At 38.3% G+C, this 26,007-nt stretch overlaps 1 long non-coding RNA gene across 1 annotated transcript in view; it reads left to right on the top strand.

The window, feature by feature from the left end:
• Positions 1-25,680, top strand: part of LOC125183851 (uncharacterized) — a 92,015-nt gene extending 66,335 nt beyond the window's left edge. Inside the window, exons 2-3 of the long non-coding RNA XR_007166524.2 lie at positions 23,773-23,827; positions 24,514-25,680. This is a non-coding gene — a long non-coding RNA (uncharacterized lncRNA). The remainder of the gene's footprint in view (positions 1-23,772; positions 23,828-24,513) is intronic.
• The last annotated feature ends 327 nt before the right edge of the window (positions 25,681-26,007 follow it).

A 26,007-nucleotide genomic window follows, 5' to 3' on the forward strand; every position in this document is an offset into this window, starting at 1 on the left:
CTTGCTCTAGCAAAGCTGAATGAGCTGGTTATTAGTAATGAAATCTAATCACAGAGGGAGATACTCAGAGTGTGAACCTACTTCATAACAGGCAAGAGAGAACAATTTCAGCAGGGCAGAAAACGTACATTTCATTCTCTTGTTATATGCCTTGGCAGGGGAGAAAGCCTAAATGGAGTATGTAACAGAGACTCTGAAACTCTGAGATGGATTATGTGATTTACAAGAGAGAAGTGGGGGAGGAGGGAGGGTAAAAAATTAAAAGAAAAGGAAAAAAAAAAAAAGTAATACTCATATTTCCTGTTTCACTTAATTTGTGTTATGACCAATTTATAGTAATGGTTCATGTTGTTTTGCCCACCCAACTAATACAGAAAGGGGCAAGCCGTGGAACAACCTCCATCTTCCCACACTGCACCTATTCTTTGAATATTAGAACCTGAGATATCCTAGCTCAGAGGGGTTGTTGTTCTGATTGCCTTTTTATAGGTACATACATGACAAAGAAGATTTTTGCTGTCTGTGTTAAAGAATAAACCATTTTCTCATTTAGTTTAATATCACATAGCTTTAAGTAGAATTTAATGATGCTGTGATTCTTACTTTTCTCTTTACTTTACTGCTTGGCTAATTTGTTGGATTCAAAAAGCAAACAATTCTGTTTTGGTGTTGGAATGAAGACTGCATATTTCCTCCTGCTTTCTCTCTAGGTCTTGGCTCAACTATTTATTACAGTGACAGGTATATTCACCATCTGTGTGTGTGAATAAATTTCATCCTGTGGGTTGTGCATGACAGTTGGTTACGGTCACCAGAGTCACATAGCTGTGCAACTTGCTATTTGGATGACATAACCTCTGTAACTGCAAAGGGTGCCTGAACAGTTCCCAGCAACATTGGTTTGCTCAGGGGCCTTCAGGGAGCAAAACACAGTAAAAGAGAAGGAAGGTTCCAGAATTTAATTAGGTATGTAGGAAATAGTCTCCTTTTCTACTGCAGGACCATGACATTACGTCTGTGCAAATGGCCTTGGTTGTCAAGTTAAGATTTGCATAGACTTTATATGCATTAATGATGCATTCCCCTGAGAGCTGCATCCGTCCAACAGTGTGTGCTACAAAGGTGAAATAGCCCTTGTGGGGTTCTTAAACAGTGTCCCTTACCAGAAAAAAAAAAAAAAAAAAAAAAAGAATATAGCTTCTGTGTATGCAGAAAACTATAGTTAGATACCATTTTATGATAACTCTTGGCAAACGGACAATTAGGAACTTTTCTCATGGTAATTGGTATCTTCCTCAGTAAGGTCACAGAAGGTTTTGCAAGCTGTCTATTAACTGCATCTCAGCTTTTCTCACACAGCATGAAGCACATTTTACATACACATTTTCAAGAAATATTTTAACTTTTCAGCAATAGCTTTGGGAAGTGAACCAGAGAAGTTTTGCATGGAAATAATAATCACTCCAGTTCCTAAAAGTAGGAGCAAGCCTGACAAAATATTAATTGCATAGAGACACCTCTAAATATTTCTGTTGTGTCTCTTCCTTTCGAACATTTATAAAGAAAGTGTGACACTTCTGCATAAAGAAAGGATTTCCTTAAGCAGTATGCTACCATCTTCAACACAAATGCAAGTAATTAGGATAACAAAAAAATATTCATCAATGTTATTACAGTGAACATAACACTTAGACAGTGACAACTGAGCTCTTGTAGTCAAATGTCTAGACAACAAGCCGTAGCAGGTGCAGGCAATAAACCAGCTTGGGTACACCTCACACTATTTAAAATTCTTTATGGAACAGCTTTGTAAGTAAGATTTCAAGAGAAGCAAACAAAAGGTGAAAAATCTCTGTTATAAAAGTTTCAACACAATTTCTAGAGAGGGCAAGCATAAAAGTTTACTGTTCCCATTATGTTTTTTTCTCTGAACCAGAAAAACCCTTGAGATTATGGTAAGGCAGGCGTGCTAGGGTTATAAATATATTTATAGGAAGCACTGGTGCAGTGAGTAAATGGGCTGTTTTTTCCAGCAAGCTCTGAGGAGTAATCATACATAGCCCTGTGGCTTCTCCAAGGGCAGGCATCCTGACCGGCATGTCCCACCAACAGCAGGTAGAAATGAACTTTCAGCAGTCTCTGAGAGTGCCCTGAAGCAGATACGTCATGCAGGCTCTTTCTTGCTGCAGTAAATAACTACTCTTCTCAGCCAGACATACACTCCATGTGAATATATAACCTACACATGCACCTACTGAGGTCTTCAGGTGCATCCAAGAAGCAATGAAGCCAACAGTAGGTGGGAAGAGATGAAAGAGTTTAATCTTTTTATAATTATTATTCATTTACTTTATTTTCTTACCTGCCTACTACATTCCTCTCCTCCCTTCTGGAAATACTGAATTACAAACTGTGGATTCAAGTACCTGCTAATACCATTCACAACCACTACTTTTGTGTGTCCATACATATGTATGTATATGTTAGTGTGCACACCAAACTTCAAGTTGGACAAGCTGGCAAGTTGGACAAGAGATCTGACCACTGTTTGTAGAGGTGTTGGTATGTGGGCATGTGAGTGCACCCTGTGCTTGCGTGGGTGGCATTATGAGCACCGCATGGAGCTATGAGGGCGGGATCTGTGAGGCAGACTGTGCTGGGATTCCCTACTTCCCAAGACCTGGGTTAGGATCTCTTCAACACATATGAGAACAGCTACCAGATCTTGCCTAATTTACACAACAATAAATTCACAAACACAGGTTTACAAAGTGCAGCACCCTTTACCAGTTGCTGCTACAGCAACACTATTTGGCAAGCACTGGTATTACCATTTACTACCTGTTACTGTAAAGCCAACCCTCTTTCTCCAGCATAAGGTTCATTACCAAATAATATGTTCCCAACTGAACAATGAAATGGACGCAAAAGTGAAGTGAAATGTCACAAGCATAGTCACCAAATAGTCAAATAATAGTGACTGTTATAAGAGGATATGGGAGACTTAGTTAATTAGGTTATTACAGTATCGTGCTTTTTCCCAGCAGGCAGCTCAGCACCAAACAGCTGTTTACTCACTCTCTTCCCCAGTGGGATGGGGGAGGGAATTGGGAAAAAAAAAAAAAAAAGTTTGTGGGTTGATATGAAGAAGTTGAATAGGACAGAAAAGGAAGATAAATAGTAATAATAATAACAATAACAGTAATAAAATAATATGTACAAAACAGTGAAGCACAAGACAATTTCTCACCACTCGCTGACCAATGCCCAGCCTGTCCCCAAGCAACGGTCCTACTTCCACACCCCAACCAGCCACTCCATGTAACTGCTCAGCATGACACCATATGGTATGGAATATCCCTTTGTCCAGTCTGGGGCAGCTGTCCTGGTTCTGTCCCCTCCTAGCTCCTTGCTGGAAGACTTGCCCCCAGACTTTTCACTACAGGGCATTGTGAGAAGCTGAAAAGTCCTTGGCTTAGCACAAGCACTACTCTGCTACAACAAAGACATCAGAATATTATCAGCATTATCCTCATCCTAAAACCAAAACACAGCATCATAACAGCTACTAGGAGGAAAATTGACTCTATCTGAGCTGAAACCAGGACATATAGACTACATACAGTTTTCCTCTGATATTATTTAAATCATATCTCTCCTGCATACTAGTTTCCACACAAGCAGAGATTTAGTTTGAGCTAATCATCCTGACTTAAAAATTGGACTGTTTGAATGGTAAGCCTCCAGCTCCCTACATTTAGACTTCTTCTGAATTTTATTCCAGTTTTCAAGTGAACCTGAACCAGCAAGAACTCTCCACCCTCTACTGTGAACTTGTTGCTTTGTTCTACAGAATCTCAGCTTTGATTAGAAGGAAAGAAGAATTCACACTGTTATGGTCCCAAAATGTATTTAATAAATAGAAGATGGGAACAGAGATTGTGTACTGCAAGTACTCAGGCCTGTGAGTGGCTTCATTCACCTCAGTGAGGTTTTAGTTCATGGGAGAATAGTACTGCAATTAGTTGTTCCTCAGGCAGAAGTGAGAGGAGAGGAGTAGTAATATCTAGAAAACGAATGCTGGTGGCATAGGTGAGAATTATTTCATAAACACCATCCCATATGTTTCTACCAGCTCCTTGCTGGAAAGGTGCTCAGTGTACACAATTTATGCATTTATTTTTTATTTCCTCTGTAATATGTTCAGAAAAAAATACGAGGGGGGAAAGGAGGGGGGGGCACTATCTTGGTACATTTAACTATGAATCTCTTCTTCAGTTCCCTGTCTCCCTGGAAAAGTTGCATTTATAACCAGAAACTGTCCATCAGAGCTGGTTAATCAGAGAGCTAATAGGGAATGATAGGCATATTAATTCCACGTGCACTGCAGCATTTACAGAAACATGCTCTTTTTAACACTTCATGGGCTTCTATTGCCCTGTTGGTTTTAGGTAGCCATCATGTCATACTGGTGCCAGGCATTTATTGCCACCAGTACACATTGATTTGATGTCTTTGATGTCCTTCTGTGCTATCACTTCTAGCACTGTTCCTTGAAAATTGTCTTAACTGAGCCTGAGTCCCTCAGAGATCAGGTATGCCAGCTGAACACTTAAACACAGTAGATAACTGTTTAAATCTTAAGTAGAATGTCAGTGGGATAGGAAAAAAACAAACTGCCTGTTTTCTATATGCCAGGGAAGACAGGGAATTAACTGTTCCAACACAAACAATGCACTTTTTTCCTTACTTGTTCAGCCTTTTCTTTTCTGCTGTTGCTGCAAATAAAGAGGTGGTGTGTTATGTAGAGTGGTAACAATTCACTCACAGGCTCCCACATCCTTATTTTCCCCCAGCCCTAGAATTAACTGTGCTGCTACAGCAAAATATAGTTTTGCTTATTGGTCTTATAAGAACTGTGACTGCACAAGAGATATGTATTTCTACCTCACTAATGCATCCTGACTGAGGTCTTTTATCATACTCATAATAGGAATAAAAAAGACTAGTTGTATCACATAAGGGGAAAGTGCTTTGTGTAATGGTGATGTTTTTTAAGCTCTTACTGTAAACACCCAGGGTGAGTGGGAATGTGTGTTTGTACAGACAAGGAAAAGTCTCAATTCTGAGAAAATCTTCTGGGATCTAATGTAGTATAAGAGTTTACTACTATCAATATGAATAAGATTTTAGCTGCTTGGAGTCAGAGTGAATGTTGCCTTTTCCAAGACTATATTAGGTTTCTTAGATATTTATTCAACTCAAGGAACCCCTGAAAAACATAATTTCAAGAGAGCTTCCTTATTATGATAAATTGATTTTGCTTGTGGACACATTTCCATGTGCATTTCATTTTCTCCTTATGAGAAAACTGAAGCAACAATGTGTTTATTAAAATAAAAGTGAATTATGGGAATTATTATGGGAAAACACTTGTTTATTCAATCCATTTATGTCAGCTCATGGTAAGGTCTGTATTGCTGTAGGATTTCAACATCATAATCTTGAAGCTACTTATTGTGCTTATAAGACTTTAGAATGCATTGATATTCTGTACATTTTGCAGATAAGGAAAAGACACAATGAAGTACTAGAATTTTAAAAATATTTAGATGCCATTAAAGCTTTGAAAATCAGAAAGTAGTGTTGCTAAATATAAAAATTAATGTGTTATTTAATGAGTGTGATATTCACGTTTCACATCCAGCATTTTCATAGAGGGTATAATGTTGATAAAGAAGTTATTTTCAGAAACATTAAGGACATTAATGAGTTACTTGGAAGTGTTTCAGAATAACTGGAGTTAGAATAAAACTCAGCAAGTGGGTGAAATATCAAGGAACCTTCTAATATACACTTGTTTGTTTCTAAATGTGTTGTGTTTTTTTTTTCCTGAACAAAGTTGGTGCTAACATGGATATTTTTCTCAAAAACATTGTAAGATGTTTTGAAATGTTGCATAAATGTAATAAAAAATTATTCTCAAAATGTGATCTATATAGTAAAGTAGAAAAATTGGTTTGCCACTTTCACTCATTTTTTCATGTTTTGAACTTTTATTTTATTTATTTATTTATTTATGGTTGACCATATAAATCACAGGCTACTGTTGTCATTTCAATGCTTTTTGGCAAGGTACACAGGATAATAAGTAGTAGTTACTGTTGGTTTATTTTATCAGTTTAAAGTGTAGTAGTTATGAAGAACTTTCTCCAAGCACACCTTTGAAACTGAATGTCAGCTAAAAGCAACATGTGGAGAGTCTCAAAAACCAAAAAAACAAGACAGAGGCAGACATATTTTATGTGAAAAGTCACATGCAATTTAAAGATCCTCAAAATATCTATAAAACTTTAAAAATCTAGTTTAAAATGCACTGTGGTAGTGTGTAACCCTAACCTCAGAAAAGGATTTGGGGACGTTATTGATCCACTTCTCTTTCATTATTTTGTTTTATCCCTAGTCTTAGTGTAATCTCTCTTTTCTTTCCCCTTCCCCTTCCCCTTCCCCTTCCCCTTCCCCTTCCCCTTCCCCTTCCCCTTCCCCTTCCCCTTCCCCTTCCCCTTCCCCTTCCCCTTCCCCTTCCCCTTCCCCTTCCCCTTCCCCTTCCCCTTCCCCTCCGTCTCCTTCTTTTCTTCTCCTTCTCCTTCCTTCTCCTTCTCCTTCTCCTTCTCCTTCTCCTTCTCCTTCTCCTTCTCCTTCTCCTTCTCCTTCTCCTTCTCCTTCTCCTTCTCCTTATCCTTATCCTTATCCTTATCCTTATCCTTATCCTTATCTTTCTGTTTTATTTGCTTGTTTCCCAGCATTTGTAGAGATCTAGTTCTTAATCAGTGTACCAGTAGGGATTCTGCAGGTGAAACTTTTGCAGTTCACACATCTGTCTTTTTCAGGAAGGTTATTAGACTAGAGCAAAGATCCATTTGTCTCCTTTCACAGGCTTCTGACAAACCATTCTTTGTTCCCTGTGGGAGCGTGGGAATTGTAAAGTAGGCAGGAAATTGACCCTGCATGAGGGATTCTGTGAGAGAAGGAATAGATTTGTAAACAATCTCAGAAAACAAGACAAACTAATTTGAAGCATTTAATAAACAGGTGAAAGTATCAAAGAAAAAGAAATACAAGGAACACTATTTTACATGTTATTAAAACTTTTTAAAAAAAATGACATTATTGAAATTATTTACCTTTGAAGTTGACATTGCTATATTCTTTCTGAAAACAGAATGCTTGGGTCTTTGCAGAGAGTCCTCCTCCCAGGTACATTTTTCATACAATCACTCACTAAAACACTGAGATGTGGTGACTACATCAGTCATGCTTCTGGGTTGCATCTTTCCAATTCTTAGCTTTCTGCAGCTTATGGGACCTTGTCCTTTAATATCTCAAGAGTGAACAGCCTCTAACAGTGATTGCAGCAAGTCTGAACACTTGAGTCAAAGTTCTGTTGTTGGAGTTTATGCAGTTTAGTACTCTAAATATCTGCCAGCACAGCAATGGTTATTGGAATGCTGATGGTTTACACTACTGTTGGAATGCTTATTCTTCAAATGTGTTATTTGATTACTTCAAGTACAAGGAGGTGGGACCTATTAACAAGACTGCTTTCTAATATTTCAACGCCTGCAAATAATTCAAAGTTTCAAGTTCACTCAAGTCCTTAGTTCCTAAGGAGGAATTGTCTCACTCTTGGTGATATGTATATGTTCTAAATTCATCCTAACTCTGGGCTTCTTGAATGATTCTACATCCCTACAAATGTCAGCTGTCATCATAAGGGTGAATTGTGGGACAATGGTTGTCCTATAGAAATGGAGTCAAATCACTCAGAAATGAATAGTGTTTGAATAATTTTTTGTTTTCAGAATGCTGATTTTTCCATAATATCTACTTGGTTTTAAGTCAGTTATTATTCTTATAAGTATTACTAATGACTAATGCACCTTCACTTACACTTGCATTGCACTTTCATATACACTCTTTGTTGTTGGAGTTTAACTTACAATCCCCAAAGAAATGTGTTTGCTTTCTACCTCCTAGTATTACTATTCACATGTCTAGATTGGATTTTTCCAGTGCATCTTTTCTCCCTTCTCCTTCTGTGTTTTTGTCTTCCTTATAGAGCATTCACTGTAAAATACTGTGGGGCAATTATCATAGCAGCAGGGTCTGAAAATGAATGGTAATATATTGTAATGGAAAACTGCTTCATAGATGGCTCCATTATTTCCACCATCAGACAAATGTCTTCACCTGACATAATAATCAATAGGCAGCAGGCATTTAAAGCAGTATGTTTTGTGCTGGTTGAACATCTGGAAGGCAGTATCTTTTTATTTGTTAAATTATGCTGAAGAAACTTTTGGAGGAGCAGAAAGTTCATTGATGCTTGCCCGACCTATTCCATGGGGGCCCTTTATTTACTGCAGGTTGCCAGTTTCCCTTCTGCTTGGTCATTGAAATCACTTGACATGAAGCTTTTATCTGCTAGTAGAAGGTTGTTGACCATGTCCTTTGTTTCTGTAAAGACTTATTCTGTCACTTTTTGCCATAGTTCCATAAGTGTTATGATGATAATAGCAGAAAACTTTATCACTTAAAGTGGCAACTGTTATTTTATGCCCTGGAGCAAACTGTCAGGATTCCTAAAGGTCTTATATTAAATTGCAAATCTAGCATTATCGTGTCTGAATTCTAATTTTAGTTGCTCATATTAGAAAATGTAGCTCTGAGCAAGTGTTCACTCAATTAAAGCTATTGTTTGGAATTTTTCATCTAAGAAAAGCTTTTCCAATTAGTTTTAAATGAAAACATTTCCAATCCACTTTTTTTTTTTTTTCTGAAATGTGGTAACGACAACTACCACAACAAAATCATTAACATGTTATGTACTTTAATATTCAATTTTCTGAACACATATAATTAAAGATTATTTGCTTGCTAAGGGGGAAAAAAAAAGAAAGAAAGAAAAAGAAAAGAAAAAAAAAAAAAGCAGCTTATGTAGTTGATGTTCCAGTAACTGAAGCCCACCATCCTTACATTCTTTTATTAACAGCTAATCAGAAACACTGGGACTCCTTGACATCAATTACTACAGCTATAATCTAACTGACACAAATTTAAAATAACTTTCAGTGGGCCCTAAATTAATGCTTCTTGAGATGCTCCACAAAAAATATGTTTCATAATTCATATTTAACTCACGAGAAAGACATGTTTTAAATCCTTCTTCTACCTGATCTACAGAAGAGTGATAAGTAGTTTTGCTGAGAAGTCATTAGACTTGCTTAGTCCTGAATTTTCTAATTTAATTTCCAGTGTGTTGTCCATGACTGCTGGTATCACTGAAAAGCATGATAAAACTTCATTTAGAGAGTCTTTATTTTGGGAGATTCTATTTTTGGGACATAGTGGAGGTCTATAAAATTCTAAATGGCAGGAGAAGGGTGAATAGGAATACGCAAAAATTAGTGGAAAATTTGTGGGTAGTGAAAGTAATGAAAAATCATCATCAGTTGAAGCCACGAGGTCACAGGATATTGTGCTTTACACACACTTAAACCATGGTGGGAATGCTAAACATCATGTGGGTGCAAGGGGAGTTCATGCATATCACTCTCTTTGACCCCTTCTCACTACATGCACACACACATTACTCCAGTGTACTGATTTTGGCTGCGACAGAGTTAATTTTCTTTATAGTAGCAGGTATTATGTCATTTTGGGGGTTTATGTTTAAAATAGTGCCAATAACTCAGGTGTTAAGGTTTTAACTAGGATAGAATTCATTTTCATTGTAGAGATTCAAAAAATGCTCCATTTTGTACTTTGGATGAAAATAGTCATGGTAACACACCGATGGTTTTAGTTCTTGCAGAGCAGAGCTTGCACAGAACCAACGACATTTTTGTTCCTGAGGCTGCCCTGCCAGCAAGGAGCCTGGGGGTACATGTGAAGCTGGGAGGGGACACAGCCAGGGCAGCATACCCAAAGGGATATTGCCATGCCATATGAGGTCACGCTCAGCAATAAAAGCTAGGGAAAAAGGAGAAAGAGGGGGGAAACACTTGGAATGATGGCATAACCTAAGTAACCATTATACATCATGAGTCCTGCTTTCCTGAAAATGTCTGAATATCTGTCTGCCAAATGAAAGTAATGAATGAATTCCTTATCTCGCTTTGCTTGAGCACGCAGCTTTTGCTTTACCTATTACACTGTCTTTATTTCAGCCCATGAGTTCCCTCACTTTTAGTTTTCAGATTTTCTTCCCTATGTCACTGTCTAGGGAGTGAGTGAGCACTCACTCACTTTCCTTTCAGTGTGATGGTTAGATGCCTACCAAAGTTAAACCACAATGTTCTTCCTTCTGGGAAACAGCTGCTACAATTTCAGACAGCTCTGTTTTGCATACTGCTATAAAATGAAGCGTGGAATCCATGTTTATGATAGAATAGTCTCACAGCATAAAAGTACTCGTTGCAAAATACATGGATGAGCTCTGTTTCTAATAAAATCAGCCAAACTTCCAACAACAACTTTTTTACCTGCATTAAAAGGTTTCTTTGAAGTTTAGGGTTTCTTTTGGTGCATGTTAAAGTTGCACTAAGTGGAAATGAGTAAGGAATAATACACTCTCAGTAGCTAAGGTTTGGTTTTTATTTTATTGGGAAAATATTTAAAGTAATCTGCTGTGAATATCTTTTTATTATCCTTTATAAACTTACATCTCAGTTCTTCTCCTTCCAGGTGCCTCTCACTCTGCACACCCAAAAAAACTCATGAAGATGTAAAATCATTACTTCTTAGGAGGTCCACAATTAGCTTACAGGAGGGGTGAAAAGAAAGAACGTGTCTTGACAAACTGATTAAAAATGACCATATGATGGGCTCATTGCTCCTATCCTCTGATGACTACCCAGCTGCCGCTATCTTCGTCTCCAAAATAAAATCCAAACTACAGTAGCACCTTAATTTCTAATCAGCATGATAATTCAACCTCCTCCACATATCCCCCAGGACCAATTAAGGAAAACATCAAAAAGTGCAGTGACTTTAATTAGGCAGTTATTCTGCATGTTTTCATCATTAGCCTACTTTGTAACCACCATCATCATCACAACTATACTGACGGAATAAATTAAGCTATAGATATTGAGCATATTTAAAAAGGAACACCAAAAAAACTGAATTTAACCAGAATCCAGTGAATCAATGGGTATGTCTGCAGATCACTACAGATTTAAGGCATTTCAAGCTTACCTTCTTTGAAACCATAGGTATGAATTTGAAACTCTCTCTGTGAATTAAAATACCATACTGAATTCTTAGGGAGTCATCAAAAAAAGTCAAGATTTCCCTTCCCTTCCCTTCCCTTCCCTTCCTTCCCTTCCCTTCCCTTCCCTTCCCTTCCCTTCCCTTCCCTTCCCTTCCCTTCCCTTCCCTTCCCTTCCCTTCCCTTCCCTTCCCTTCCCTTCCCTTCCCTTCCCTTCCCTTCCCTTCCCTTCCCTTCCCTTCCCTTCCCTTCCCTTCCCTTCCCTTCCCTTCCCTTCCCTTCCCTTCCCTTCCCTTCCCTTCCCTTCCCTTCCCTTCCCTTCCCTTCCCTTCCCTTCCCTTCCCTTCCCTTCCCTTCCCTTCCCTTCCCTTCCCTTCCCTTCCCTTCCCTTCCCTTCCCTTCCCTTCCCTTCCCTTCCCCTCCCTTCCCCTCCATCTCCCTCTCCCCTTCCCCTTCCTCTTTCCTTACCCCTTCCCCTTCCCCTTCCCCTTCCCCTTCCATTAGGCCTGCATTTTAATTTGTCTTATGTCCTGTATGTTAAACTCAGAGGTGACTAAGCGTAACAAATTTATTTCAGAACTAAACCAACATATTAACCTTTAGTGCCAAAACCGATGCTATCAGGCTGGAAGAAGAGTATTTGAACTCCTACATATACACCAAAGATGGTAGTTCAAGGCTGTTAAGGCTAGACTCACTACAGGAATGCTCTGTCCAAATTTCAGTTTACAGTGAGGTACTCATGGTTCTTGCAACCGTGGATTCTTCTCTTCAATGTCTTAAGGCATGACAAATGAATACAATGACCTGTGGATATGCACAGATGTTTACACCCAGCTCATGAGGTTCAGGATAGACCATTCCTCCGGTGCCCAGTTCATGCTAAGAAGTATTAACATTTGGGAATTTCAGGAGCCATATCAGAGCTTTGAGCAGGATCTTACCAAATATTGTGTAATACCAGTGGAGTCCAAAGTCAGTGCTGAGACACCATAATCACTCCTACTCAAACTAATGAATTCTTTTTCCTAAGTCATTTAAGGCCAAGAGAAGGGTTAATTTTCCCATTTTTTACTTTGCCAAGGTATAAAAAAATCTAGATAAAGTATATCAGACATATTCAGTGCTATGTTATTTCAGAACAAGATTCCACTATACAGATCTGGATGGTAGACAGTAGAAGAAAAGTGAATGGGAAAAAAAAATCTTCATAAAATACAATTTATATAGCAGAATTTCATGCTCTTCAAAGAAGCTAGAGATACTACAGACCTAGCTTTTATGAATACATTTTCCAGAGAAAGACCACATTAAAAACCAGTAATGTGTATAGACACCTAGTAGTCCCACTGGCACACATGGATATATAAAGAGGGTGGTGCAAGAGAAGTGTCATGATCTAGATGATTCCGTAATTAGAGACTCTGAAAAAGAAAGAAACTGGGAAATAGGGAAATGCCCCACATCCTGCATGCCAACTAATATGGAGTACCAACTTATTTAAAATGTTTTTCTCTCTGCTCCATTACTTTATTTGCACTTGAACCAGCAAAGAATGTGGATAAATGACTTCTCCCTTTGTAATCCCTAAGTGTAAAGAAACTTCCATAATATCTAAAGATCAGTGAATATTTATCAGTAATGCTAATACTTTAGAGAAAGCTTTTCCTGTTTAGTTTGCTAGGATGGTATCTGCCTGCCCCAAATCTACTTCAATTTATTCATTACTTTTGGCAAAAATATGTTTGCATGTCAAAACTACAACCTGACATTGAAATGTGTGTTTCTCATGTTCAGACATACTAATAATAAAGTATTACTTAACTAAGGTGATGCAGGAATGTGAACTACTAATTTAAGAAGATAATTTATGAGATAAAAGTAAGCTTTTGCTTATTTCAGTAATTACAGTGAAGTCATTAGATTACCTCTAAAGTCAATTATATTTTCTTCAGTAAAAAATATTTTAATAGCATTATGAAACCTTATTACAGCACTTTCTGGTTCTTCTCAAGGCCAAAAAAAAAAAAAAAATTTGAAAGAAAAGAAAAATAATATCTATCTACAACATATTTCATCCAGTTTACTCCAGGCCAAAGTCAGACACAAAACACATTGCTAGGAAGAACATTCAGGTGTTCCTACTAGAATTTGCCATTCAGAGTTACCCATTTTGTAAAACTGAAAATACATTTTTAATGTTATAAATACTGTTTTATTATTAGCAGGTGAGTACCTTGAAGTATGAAGTATGGTACCTTGAAGATCGTACAGTCTTGAACATGTTGTTATAAAGATATTTTTCCCTTATGGAGTTCTAGCGCCTCTCATTCCATATGATCATCACTGATTTTGAACATGAATCTTCTATTAAAAAACACATACATATATATTTTTATATGCACAAATTGTACAGCTGATACAAATCTGCCAGTAACAAATTACATGCAAATTGGAAAAAAAAAAAAAGAAAAAAAAACATAACGTAAAAAAAAAAAATCTGCATTATGTTCTGATTCTGTACTAAAAATAAATAAAAAAATAATTGACTTTAATCCACGAATGAGAGAAAACTCACAGATAGAGTTAAAGACAGTTTAATAGGTGAAGTACAGCTGTATGAGTAAAGCAAAAGGAGAAATTATTTTACTACTTCCCATCAAAATACATTTCCCATTTCCTGGAAAGTTGGGCCTTGGAACACATAAAGGTTACTTAGGAAGTAAAGTGCCGTAACTATGAATGTTCACCCACTTTTTCCTCCATTCCTTGAATTCTTATTTCTGAGCATGGCAACATGTAGTATGGAATGTCCCTTTGGTCAGCTGGGGTCAGCAGTCCTGGCTATGTCCCATCCCACCTTCTTGCCCACCACAGCCTGCTTGCTGGGGAGGTAGAGTGGGAAAAAGAAAAGAAAGGAAAAAAATGTAGAAAAAATAATCAGAACTGTGCAAGGAGAGAAATGAACAAAATACTGCTGTGTTTTCAATACTACTTTAGTCACAGATGCAAAGCACAGCACTGTGTGGGCTGCTATGAAGAAAATTAACTCCATCCCTGCCAGACTCAGAACATAAATATAATACTTATTAAAACAATATAGATGGATCATAAAGATTTATTTTGATTTTTCTAAACAACCCATGCATTTGCATGGATCCCGGAAGAGGTTTTCTATAAGCAACGAGAAAACTTTATTTAAGTAATATGAAGTTATTTAATTAGCTTAATTGATATGGAAAGCTTTTAACAATCTACATTCATCTAACATGGATGTAAACTCTAAATTGTTAGTGAGGGCTTATTGGTTTATTATCATGGAGCTTTGAAAAAGAGTTTACAGTATATAATACAAATTTCACGTTTCCTTTCTGTAAAAAGAGCTGTTAAAAATACTTTATTAAGAGTGTTTGAGTGGTGTAGTTTAGCAATCTCCCACAACCACTGCACATTATTCTTTATATTCCCTATTGATTTAAAACAGCAATTAGAATTTGATGAGGAATGTCCGGGGAAAAAAAAAAAAATAAAGATCAATTAAAAATCCATGTTGCTAGGACTAAATATTTATTAAAATAACAGAACCTTTCAAATAATAGTTCAAACTTAATTACTCAAATACTTCCTTATACTTCTATTTTCTGCCTCACTTCATTGTAACTGGAAACTGCAATAGTGACAGTAAACGTTTCAGACTAAAGTACATAGAAATCATAAAGCTTTTACATTATAGTAACAGTGGTTGAGATTTTGTAAACAGATTTGAGCAGACTTTTTTTTTTTCCTTGTATATTTCGAAAGTTCTTTTCTGGTATGCAGTGACAAAAATCTTCCCTTTAGCTAAATTAAACTGGAACCATAGACTACCCTTTACAGTCAGATGGACAAATGACCATAGTCGTGATGTTCCTTTTCAGTAGCAGAAATGGAGGAGAAGAGAAATTCAGAAGCTGGGCTTGAGCAAAGAAATCTTTTTGCAGCAAGACATGGCTTCCTTTAGGATTTTTATTTATTTATTTATTTATTTATTTATTGGGGGGGGGGGGGGGGGGGAGGAGGAGGGTCTGACAAAAATCAAGAAGGGTTTCTGTAATTAGATATGGCCACTACATGTTAAAGTGAAAATGCCATATAATAAGAGCAGCAGCTATGGTTTCTGTCCATTCCTGTCTCAGTGTCTTTGAACTATTGTCAAAGTAAAAATTTGGTATGCAAGAGGTGTACAACCCAGTGTTGCTCAAATGCATAATGCAAAGGCCTGCTCTGGCTCATTTAAAATGGTAACCTAAACCAAAACCTGATGGAATTAGTGGCCAACACATACAAATGTTAGCTTCACAAAAGGTAAAAATATAATTCATAGAATCACGGAATTGTTGAGGTTGGAAGAAACCTCTGGCAATCATCTGGTTCCACCACAAACACTAAGTTTAGCCTACTGATTGCATTGTAATTAGGCTGCCTAGTACTAAATAAAATAGTTAATTTGGTGGTGCGAAGTGGATAATCAGATTATATTCAGTGAAAGAAGCCTTCAGCATGCACCCAGAGGAACATCTCAAACTCATGGCCCTAGAGCTGAAGTGAGGCACACTGGGACAGCAACAGTAAGCACATATAATTTGTGCTTGGCATGTTGATATGGATATACAAAATGGCATTTTTTTTCTTAACACTACTCTCTACATATACATTGTGAAGAGATGTTATGATCGTGTTCATTGGCTGGTCAGGTTTGTGTCCCTGCATGTTCTTTTGAATAGCTTTCACTTTTTCTTATCACTTTTTTTTACATTGAAATAGGCCACTGGCCAGATATCCTTAAAGGAGCAGGCACTGTCCTTCCACATACCCTTACACCTGTACTTTCATGAACAGAATCTATCAGTAGCTAGAATAGGTAATTGTGGAATAAGGACCAACTATTAAATGACTGCTCTCAGCAAGGGTATAAATAGAAAAACAGATTCCACAAATTTAAGATGATGGTCTGCTAAGTGCTGAAATCTACTTTGATGTTTGAGTATGCAAAGCTTATCCTCCAAAATTATAATAACCACTATCAATGAGAGTGATATTATCTCCCATCAGAACAGAAAGTTCCATAATAATGCACTATAAACACCCTACATTTTGCTTTGGGTGCTGTCCTCTGGCTTTTACAGTTGACTAATGAAATTAGTTCAAGTAGTAACACAGACACAAGGCAAGTGAGGCCTAAATATTAGAAAACAAAATCTTAAACTATAGAAATATGAAAAAGTTAGCCCCTTATTAAAGAGACACAGAAGATTTTATTCAAATATTAATTCTTCATTTTCCGTGAAAGAAGTTTAAAATTGAAAGAAGAAATAATCATACATTGAAAGAAGTAAGAAATAATTATAAATTATTTTAACATTTTAAATTAACATCTGTTCAAAACATTACCCTTAATGTTTTTACAGCTCTTCTCCATAAGAGTTTCTTAAGAATTCTTAATGGAAACACCATCAGACCTATCATCCACATAAGCCATGTAGCAGGGCCAGCCTGTGGTACTGGTTTTTTCCACAGCAGTTAATGACAGGAAAGAGACAAGATGTCCTTCAGCTGATGCCCATATCTCAAAACCAAGCATAAATATGAATGAAAATGTTATAGTTCCCAGGTTTTATGCATATCTCATGCACAGAATTATTGACTGTCTGCTCTGAAGCAGCTTTCTAGAGAATTTCTAATGGAAGATTTCATCCTGTTAAAATAAGCAGATTTTACACTGATAATTTGTCCTCAACTTTATATCAGCGATCCTGTAAAGCCAGCTTGTCCTGCCAGATGCACAAGGGACAGTGCTATTTTCAGAGTATTCAGCTTTTCTGGAATATATAGAAATTGAATGGAAATTCCTACTTTGTTCTTAGACCTAACAAGAATGTTTTCGTTGTTTGTAAAGTACATTAGCAGAGGATGAAGACTCTTATTAATATATCAAGTGATCAGTAATGTTCATAAACATGTTTGCTCCTGTTGATTTTCATTCTTCGCAATATGTCCTTTATTCCTCAAAAAAAAAAAAAAAAAGTATGCTGAATTTTAGTTTAGTAGCAAAATAATGTTCTAAAGCAACTAAATTAAGAAGCATTTGTGGGCAACTTCAGTTTGAGTCTTTTTTGACAAAAAAAAGTACATTCAGAAAACGTAAAACTATTTATTTAAGCATAAAAATGTCTAATGGATTTTTCTTAAGCAAGTTTCATACTTCAAAGCCTTTTTCTTTTTACGCTCAAAGATTCTATCTCTAATTTTTAAAACCCACTGTATTTCTTTTGCTGCCTCTATACATTGAAGGGAAAACATGCTAATCATCCAGCTCTTTCTTTCTCATGTTCTGAACATATTTCACTCTAATGGTTCCATGCATGATTATAATTTGAGAATAAGAGAAACAATTTAAAATTCCAATTATGAAAGCATGTCTTTGTTAACTCACTCCCAGCTAAATGACTTCCTCTCACACTAGGAAGTTAAGCATCTCACAGCATGACTGAGCTTCAGAAACTTCACTATTCATTCACAAAATCCTGCTTTCATAGCTACTTTTCACAGTCTTGTTGGAATTTATGCTCCCTCTTTTATTTATAGTGTCAAGGATTCCCAAGATAGTCGACCTAGAGCTAATATTTGCATCTAGGTTGGACTTCTGATTCTTTGTTTTAGTTTACATTACAGTGTGTATTGGGTTTTTGTATATTGTTTAATATCTTCAACAACATAGACAGTAGGAGCAAGTGCACCCTCAGCAAATTTGCAGATGACACCATGCTGAGTGGTGTGGCTGATACAAAAGAAGGAAGGGATGCCATCCAGAGGTACCTGGACAAGCTTGAGAAGTGGGCCCACGTGAATGTAATGAGGTTCAACAAGTCTATAGGCAGGGTGCTGCACCTGGGCCAGGGAAATCCCAGGAGTACAGACTAGGAGAAGAACTCATTGAGACCTGCCCTGCAGAGAAGTACTTTGGCGTTCTGATGGATGAAAAGCTCGACATGAGTCGGCAGTGTGCGTTTGCATCCCAGAAGGCCAACTGCATCCTGGGCTGCTTTAGAAAAGCAGTGGCCGGCAGGTTGAGGGAGGTGATTGTCCCCCTCTACTCAGTCCTGGTGAGGCCCCACTTGGAGTACTGCACACAGGTCTGGATCCCCCACCACAAGAAAGTTGTGGAGCTGTTAAAGTGGGTCCAGAGGAGGGCCACAAAGACGATTAAGGGGCTGGAGCTCCTCTCCTATAAAGATAGGCTGAAAGAGCTGGGGTCGTTCAGGCTACAGAAGAGAAGGTGTGACCTCATCACAACCTTTCAGTACTTAAAGGAGTCATAAAAAGGATGGAGAAGGACTCTTTACTTGGGTAGATAATGATAGGACAAGGGGGAATGGTTTTAACCTAAAAGAGGGGAGATTTAGATTGGACATTAGAAGGAAGTTTTTCTCTCAGAGGGTAGTGAGGCACTGGAACATGTTGCCCCATCCCTGGAGGTGTTCAAGACCAGGTTAGATGAAGCCCTGAGCAACCTGACATAGTGGGTGGCATTCCTGCCTATGGCAGGGGAGTTGGAACTAGATAATCCTCGAGGTCTCTTCCAAACCATGCCATTCTATGATTCTATGATAAGTGGCAAGGTTTTGTAGTGGGGGGCTGCGGGGGTGGCTTCTTTGAGAAGAATCCATAAGCTGCCCCATGTTAGCTTAGAGCCTGTTTCAGCAGGCTCCAAAGGGACCTGCCACTGCCCAGAGCCAAGATGATAAGTGATGTTGATGTCTCTTTGAGAGTTTATTTATGAAAGGGAAAAATAAAAAAAAAAAAGAAAAGAAAAAAAAAAGACTGTTGAACAATGGTAGCTGGGAGAGCTAGGAGTGACAACCAGACCTGCAGACCTCAAGGTCAGTGCAGAAGGAGGAGGGCAGGAGGGCAGAAGGTGCTCCAGGCACACAGCAGAAGTTCCCCTGCGGCCTGTGAAGAGGCCCCTGGTGGAGCTGGCTGTCCCCCTGCAGCCCATGGGTCCCACAGCAGAATTATCTCCACGCTGCAGTCCATGGAGGAGCCCCCAGTGGAGCAGGTGGATGTGGCCTGGAGGAAGCTGCAGCCCATGGAGAGCCCCCGCAGGAGCAGGCCCCAGGCCAGAGCTGCAGCCCATGGAGAGGAGCCCATGCAGGAACAGGGGGTCTGGGGAGAGGTGCTGCCTGGAGGGGACCCGTGCTGGTGTAGTTTGCTCCTCACAGATGGACCCCATGGTACAGACCCATGTTTGGAGAAGTTCTTGAAGAGCTGCTGCCTGTGGGAAGCCCACACAGGATCAGTTTGGGAAGGACGGCATCCCATGGGAGGGACCCCATGTTGAAGCGGGGGAAGAGTGACCGTGAAGGAGAGGCAGAGATGAACCACCACGGACTGACCACAGCCCCCGTTACCCTGCACCGCTCGGGAGGGAGGATATAGAAGAGGGTGGTTGGGGTGAAGGTATTTTTAGTGTTTTTTGTTTGTTTGTTTGGTTGGTTTTTTGTTTGTTTGTTTGTTTCTCACTGCTCAAGCTTGCAAGTAACAGGCAATACATTTTATTAGACTCCCTGTGCTGAGTCTGTTTTGCCTGTGACGGTAATTATTGAGTGATCTCCCTGTCATTATCTCAACTCTTGAGCCCCTTTCATCATATTTTCTCCCCCTTGCCTTTTGAGGAGGGGGAGCGAGAGAGCAGTTGTAGTGGGGCTGTGGGTGTAGTGTAGTAGCTGCCCCGATGAGTAAAACCACCACACAGTGCATGATTTTATAATTCTGTGTATTTTGCTAATTGGGTAGGTGAAGAATATAAACCTTTTTGTGGGATGTTCTTTCGGCCATCATCTAGGTGGTTCAGCTGGCAAGATGCATCAGAACAGTATAGCCCAATGCTACCAGAAGAATAAGTCAATAACAGTAGTTTTTTGAGACAAAATATTGGATATTTTGTCAATATAAAAACATTGCAAGGAGAAACTCAGAAAGTAGAACATATGTAGGAATTAAACATTACATAATTGTTACCTATATGTAGGTAAAATTATGTGCTATGATTATAGTATGGTAGTACAAATACAGCAGAAAAAGTACAGGGTGTTGACTAGGTTTCAGGAGGAAGGACCATTTTTTTCTTCTTCTTCTAAGATTATTCCTAAACCAGTCATAAAAGAGAATAGAGAACACAACCCAAATGCAAGTACTAACACAATGGGAAATAAAAATGATCCTTATTTACCTACCCATCTTTATTTCGCTGTTGTGAAGGGCCACTACTGTATAACTTGTAAACTGTATATAACTGTAAAATGTATACACTATCTACTATGAATATGTAACTTTGATTTAAAGTAATTTGTTTAAAAGCCTAATGAGATTGACTTCTGAAGCAGATTTCTGCCATTTATGTTGTTTCTAGCTTCACTGAGATAAAATAAAATTGTGGCAGGTGACTCAGAAAATGAGTTGACCTATCAGGGCATAAAAGATACTCTGAAATGTCCATGTAAAATGATGTGCGTTTTTTGAGCTTTATTGGATATGGTACCAAGTTTTTTAGCACAACCTGATTTGGGCTAAGGACAAGACAATCTGGAAGGACATGAAGTGAGGCCCCCATGAAGAAAGGATAAGGCACAGGGAAGGGAGAAGGGCCACATCTGTCATGCAAGTGGCAGAGAGAGAACCAGCAGTGGAGAACTGGGCAGAGCATAGCGTACCTCTGAGAAGAGGACACAGTATCAACCAAGAACACAATATGTCATCAGAGATACATTATGCTTTCTGTAATGGCTGTGATATAGAATCACAGAATCACAGAATCATCTAGGTTGGAAGAGACCTCCAAGATCACCTAGTCCAACCTCTGACCTAACACTAACAAGTCCTCCACTAAACCATATCACTAAATCTACATCTAAACGTCTTTTAAAGACCTCCAGGGATGGTGACTCAACCACTTCCCTGGGCAGCCCATTCCAATGCCTAACAACCCTTTCGGTAAAGAAGTTCTTCCTAATATCCAACCTAAATGTCCCCTGGCGCAACTTTAGCCCATTCCCCCTCGTCCTGTCACCAGGCACGTGGGAGAATAAACCAACCTCCACCTCGTTACAGCCTCCTTTAAGGTATCTATAGAGTGAGATAAGGTCGCCCCTGAGCCTCCTCTTTTCCAGACTGAACAATCCCAGCTCCCTCAGCAGCTCCTTGTAAGACTTGTTCTCCAGACCCTCACCAGCTTCGTTGCCCTTCTCTGGACTCGCTTGAGCACCTCGATGTCCTTCTTGTAGTGAGGGGACCAAAACTGAACACAGTACTCGAGGTGCGGCCTCACCAGAGCCGAGTACAGGGGGACAATCACTTCCCTAGCCCTGCTGGCCACACTGTTTCTTATACAAGCCAGGATGCCATTGGCGTTCTTGGACACCTGAGGACACTGCTGGCTCATATTCAGCCGACTATCAACCAATACTCCCAGGTCCTTCTCTGCCAGGCAGCTTCCTAACCACTCATCTTCCAGCCTGTAGCGCTGCTTGGGGTTGTTGTGCCCCAGGTGCAGGACCCAGCACTTGGCTTTGTTGAACTTCGTACAGGTGGCCCATTGGTCCAGCCTATCCAGATCGTCCTGTAGAGCCTTCCTACCCTCAAGCAGACCGACACATGCACCTAACTTGGTGTCATGTGCAAACTTACTGAGGGTGTACTCGATCCCCTCATCCAGATCATCAATAAAGATGTTAAAGAGAACTGGCCCTAGTACTGAGCCCTGGGGGACTCCACTAGTGACCGGCCTCCAGCTGGAAAGAACTCTATTCACCATGACTCTTTGGGCCCGGCTAGCCAGCCAGTTTTTAACCCAACGAAGCATATGCCAGTCCAAGCCATGAGCAGCCAGTTTCTTCAGGAGAATACTGTGGGAAATAGCGTCAAAAGCCTTACTGAAGTCAAGGTAGACCACATCCACAGCCTTTCCCTCATCCACTAAGCACGTCATAGAAGGAGAATAAGTTCGTCAAGCAGGACCTGCCTTTCATAAACCCATGCTGACTGGGCCTGATTTCCTGGTTGCCCTGCAAGAGACACGTGATGACACACAAGATAATCTGCTCCATGAGCTTCCCTGGCACTGAAGTCAAATGAACAGGCCTGTAGTTTCCCAGATCTACCCTCCGGCCCTTCTTGTGGATGGGCATCATGTTTGCCTTTCTTGTAGATGGGTGTCACGTTTGCAAATGAATATGTTAACATTAAGAACCATCATATACAGTGTTATTTCTTATGTTGTTTTTTTCTTTATTTGACTCATTACTATACACTTTAAAGGCAATGAGATCTGAGATAAGCAGGTCTTTTTGCTCATATCTGTCTCTTTTTATCTTAGAGTCTCAAAGGGTCACAACACAGATAATAGCCTTTGCTAGAAGACATAAAGAGTTCATTTGGGCTCTTCTTATTTTTTGTCCCACAAATGCCTTTAACCTTAATACCTTTATACCTTTTAATACCTTATAATGACCTTTGCAAACAATGCCCTTCTCAAATCAGCACAAAGCAGAAATTCAAATAAAAATTGTTTTTCTCTATCTAAACATGTTGTGTTCCAGTTTAATCTGATTTTACCTTAAATTCATCTTCAGTCTATGTATACTGATGGGATTTTTTTTTCTTATGAATAATGTCAGGGTCACTAGTCTGCACAAAATGACACTTTTAAAAAGGAGAGGATGAAAAAGCAAGTTCGTTGTACAGCTCCAGAAACACTTTTTGCAGTGAAAAATAATATATATTAGAGAAAATCAACTCTTAAAACACCTAATATTTAAATATTTTTCTAACAGTATTAAAAGCAGAACACTTGACTGAAGCATGTTGGGAAGGTCTTGGTTATAAAACCTCCTTGATCCATCTCAAGAAGATAAGCGTTAAGATAATGTATTACACAGATATGTGCTGTATAAATAAATCTTTTTTCAAAGCTACAAGCTCAGAGCCACATTAAGTTTTCTCTACAGTTTGGCCCAGTCCTTAAATACCTGTATGATGACATATTGAGGTTAGAATTCCCAGGGAAGCAATGTTGTTTATCAGATGGCATTTATATTGATTTTATCACCAGATAGCTACAATGTGATAACTGATGGACTGTAGTGAGCACACTTCGTTAATTCTCTATGCCTGTCTCTAGTAAGTAGCCTTTTTAATTCGTTCATTTTTTAACACCCCATTCAACATTTTCTCTCAAGAGCATGTATGTCTGGTTTGTCCTTTACTAGTCTTTCTAGATGGGGAAATCAATGATATTAATTCATTATGGAATAGGACCTAGATTAGGAGCTATAGATATACATATATGTTTTAAAGTATTTTTGATCTAATGATATAGTATAGGAGTCTGCATTTTTTATGTTGTTAATTATTCTTCCACTTTATATAGCTCTTCAAAAATTGTATTACTTTCTTCATTATTTCAGTTTACCTGAAGAGAAGGAGAAAAAAGAAAAGAAAACAACCCAAGGAAACACACATGTATGTATATCATGCGTGTGTATATATACATATATATGATTTACATTTAAGGATCTTGAAATCACATTCTGCATTTAAATGAATTTTGTCAGATCAGTTTTAAACAGACTTTAAAACAAAGCAATGAGTATCAGAGGTAACAATTTAATAATACAATCAAATGGCAACATTATCATGTTTTGCCAGGCGTTGTCATCACACCAGAGAAAATGTCAAACTATAGTCACCTGGTAATGAAACAGACCTGTGCCATTTTCTGTTTCTGGTTTATATGTTTGTGGTATTTGAAACACATGCATTTAATTGCTTTGAACCGTGGGATCCAACATTGTTCTGATGACTACTGAACTGTTAAATTGATCAGAGCACTGAGAATATGTATATGTTTTTAAATCAATCTACTGGCAAATTTCCTTTGCTGTAATGCATTCCCATTGCCCTTAATTAAATTTGTTTCTTATCCATTGCCTTCCAAATTATATCACTAAATCCTCTCTTTATCATCTTGGTAGTGCCTCCAAAGTTTACAAAAATTAATGGCTCCTCAAGCTTTTAAACACTTTGGGCAAAATTCACCACAGTTAATTTCACTGGGAATAGATGGAGCTGCACCACGAATGAATTTGGGTGCTATGAACTACTGAGCAACCTGAGGAATAAACTACTTATGCATTCTTGTTTTGCAGATCTGATTTCTCCAGCAATGTCAAGAAAGATAAAGAAGTAAAAGCACAATGCTAAAGACATTATGATCTGTGTGAGACACAGGCTACCCTGAATTCACATGTTCAGAACTCAATGAGTATGATGAGATGTCTGCCATGGATCAGGAATAGTCATAACCCTGTGTGTGATGATGGGCGGAAACATATATTTATCTAAATAAATTTAGAGCTCTTTCCCTATGGACATTTTTACTACGCCATATGGCTATCAGAATTTAATTAGTACTGCCTTAGTTTAGCTTTATGCCTTTGTGTTGATATTAAAAGCAACAGTTAAAGTAAAACTAGAGAAAAGTGATGTTGAATCTGGCCCAATTCATTTTTTGGTAATTGTGTATTTTAAAAAGTTGGAAATGATCTGAGTATGAAAGAATAAAACAAGTACCTTCCTTTAAAATATTTTCTTCCTTTAAAAATAAATAAATAAATAAATAAATGTTAATTTTCTTTCTCCACAGTATGATGAAAAAGACTGTCTTAGAAACATTTTTTAAAATCTTATTAAAAACTCTATTTTGACAATAAAATATATGTATACAACAATTGCCAGAAAAGCAGAATGACAAAGAAACAATATCTCTTATTAACTTTGAAACATTTAAAGCAATCAATTGAAAGCCTTTTAAAGCAGCACCTTCTGATTGTACAAACCCCTTTAAAACAGCAAAATGGCCTGTAGATGTTTTGGCATTTTTGTTATTGTTTGTTTGCTTGTTTCAAACTGGAAAACCTGGAAAAGTTCTCAGTAAACTGCAGACAAATTGCTTTGAGATTCTGGAAATATGTTAGCTATAGTAAAGTATTCTATATTACACAGTCTGAGATAGGAGGAGGGAAAAAGTGTGACAGCTGGCTTTGTGGGCACATGAGCACATTTCCCTCCAGAAGGCTGTCAGGCAAAACCAACTTCCTTGTTATAATTAAATTACATTATATATATTGTTGAAAATTCATCTATATTGCTTCTAAAAATAATTAATTGATTCAATGGCCAAAATGCTGTCATTTTACAAAATTATGTTTTCCACTCTGTACTTCACTGTTATTTAATAAACAAACAAATAAATAAATAAATAATCATCATCGAAAGGATTCTAGATTCACTCTGTCACACACACATAAAACTGTCATCTAAGCAAATGGCTTGCTAGGATTGATTTATAGATATTATATAATGACATAATGACATGTCACAAAATTTCATGTCCTTCTTGTAGTGAGGAACCCAAAACTGACCACAGTACTCCAGGTGTGGCACCACCAGAGCTGAGTACAGACAGTCACTTCCCTAGCCCTAGTCCTTCCGGCCACACCATTTCTGATCCAAGACAGAATGCCGTTGGCCTTCCTGGCCACCTGAGCACACCACCTGTTCATATTTAGCCAGCTATTAATCAGTGCCCCCAGGGCCTTTCCTGATGGGCAGCTTTCCAGACACTCTTCCCCCAGCCTGTA

The sequence above is a fragment of the Anser cygnoides genome, chromosome 8 (assembly GCF_040182565.1).
Source record: "Anser cygnoides isolate HZ-2024a breed goose chromosome 8, Taihu_goose_T2T_genome, whole genome shotgun sequence".
NCBI lineage: Eukaryota > Metazoa > Chordata > Aves > Anseriformes > Anatidae > Anser > Anser cygnoides.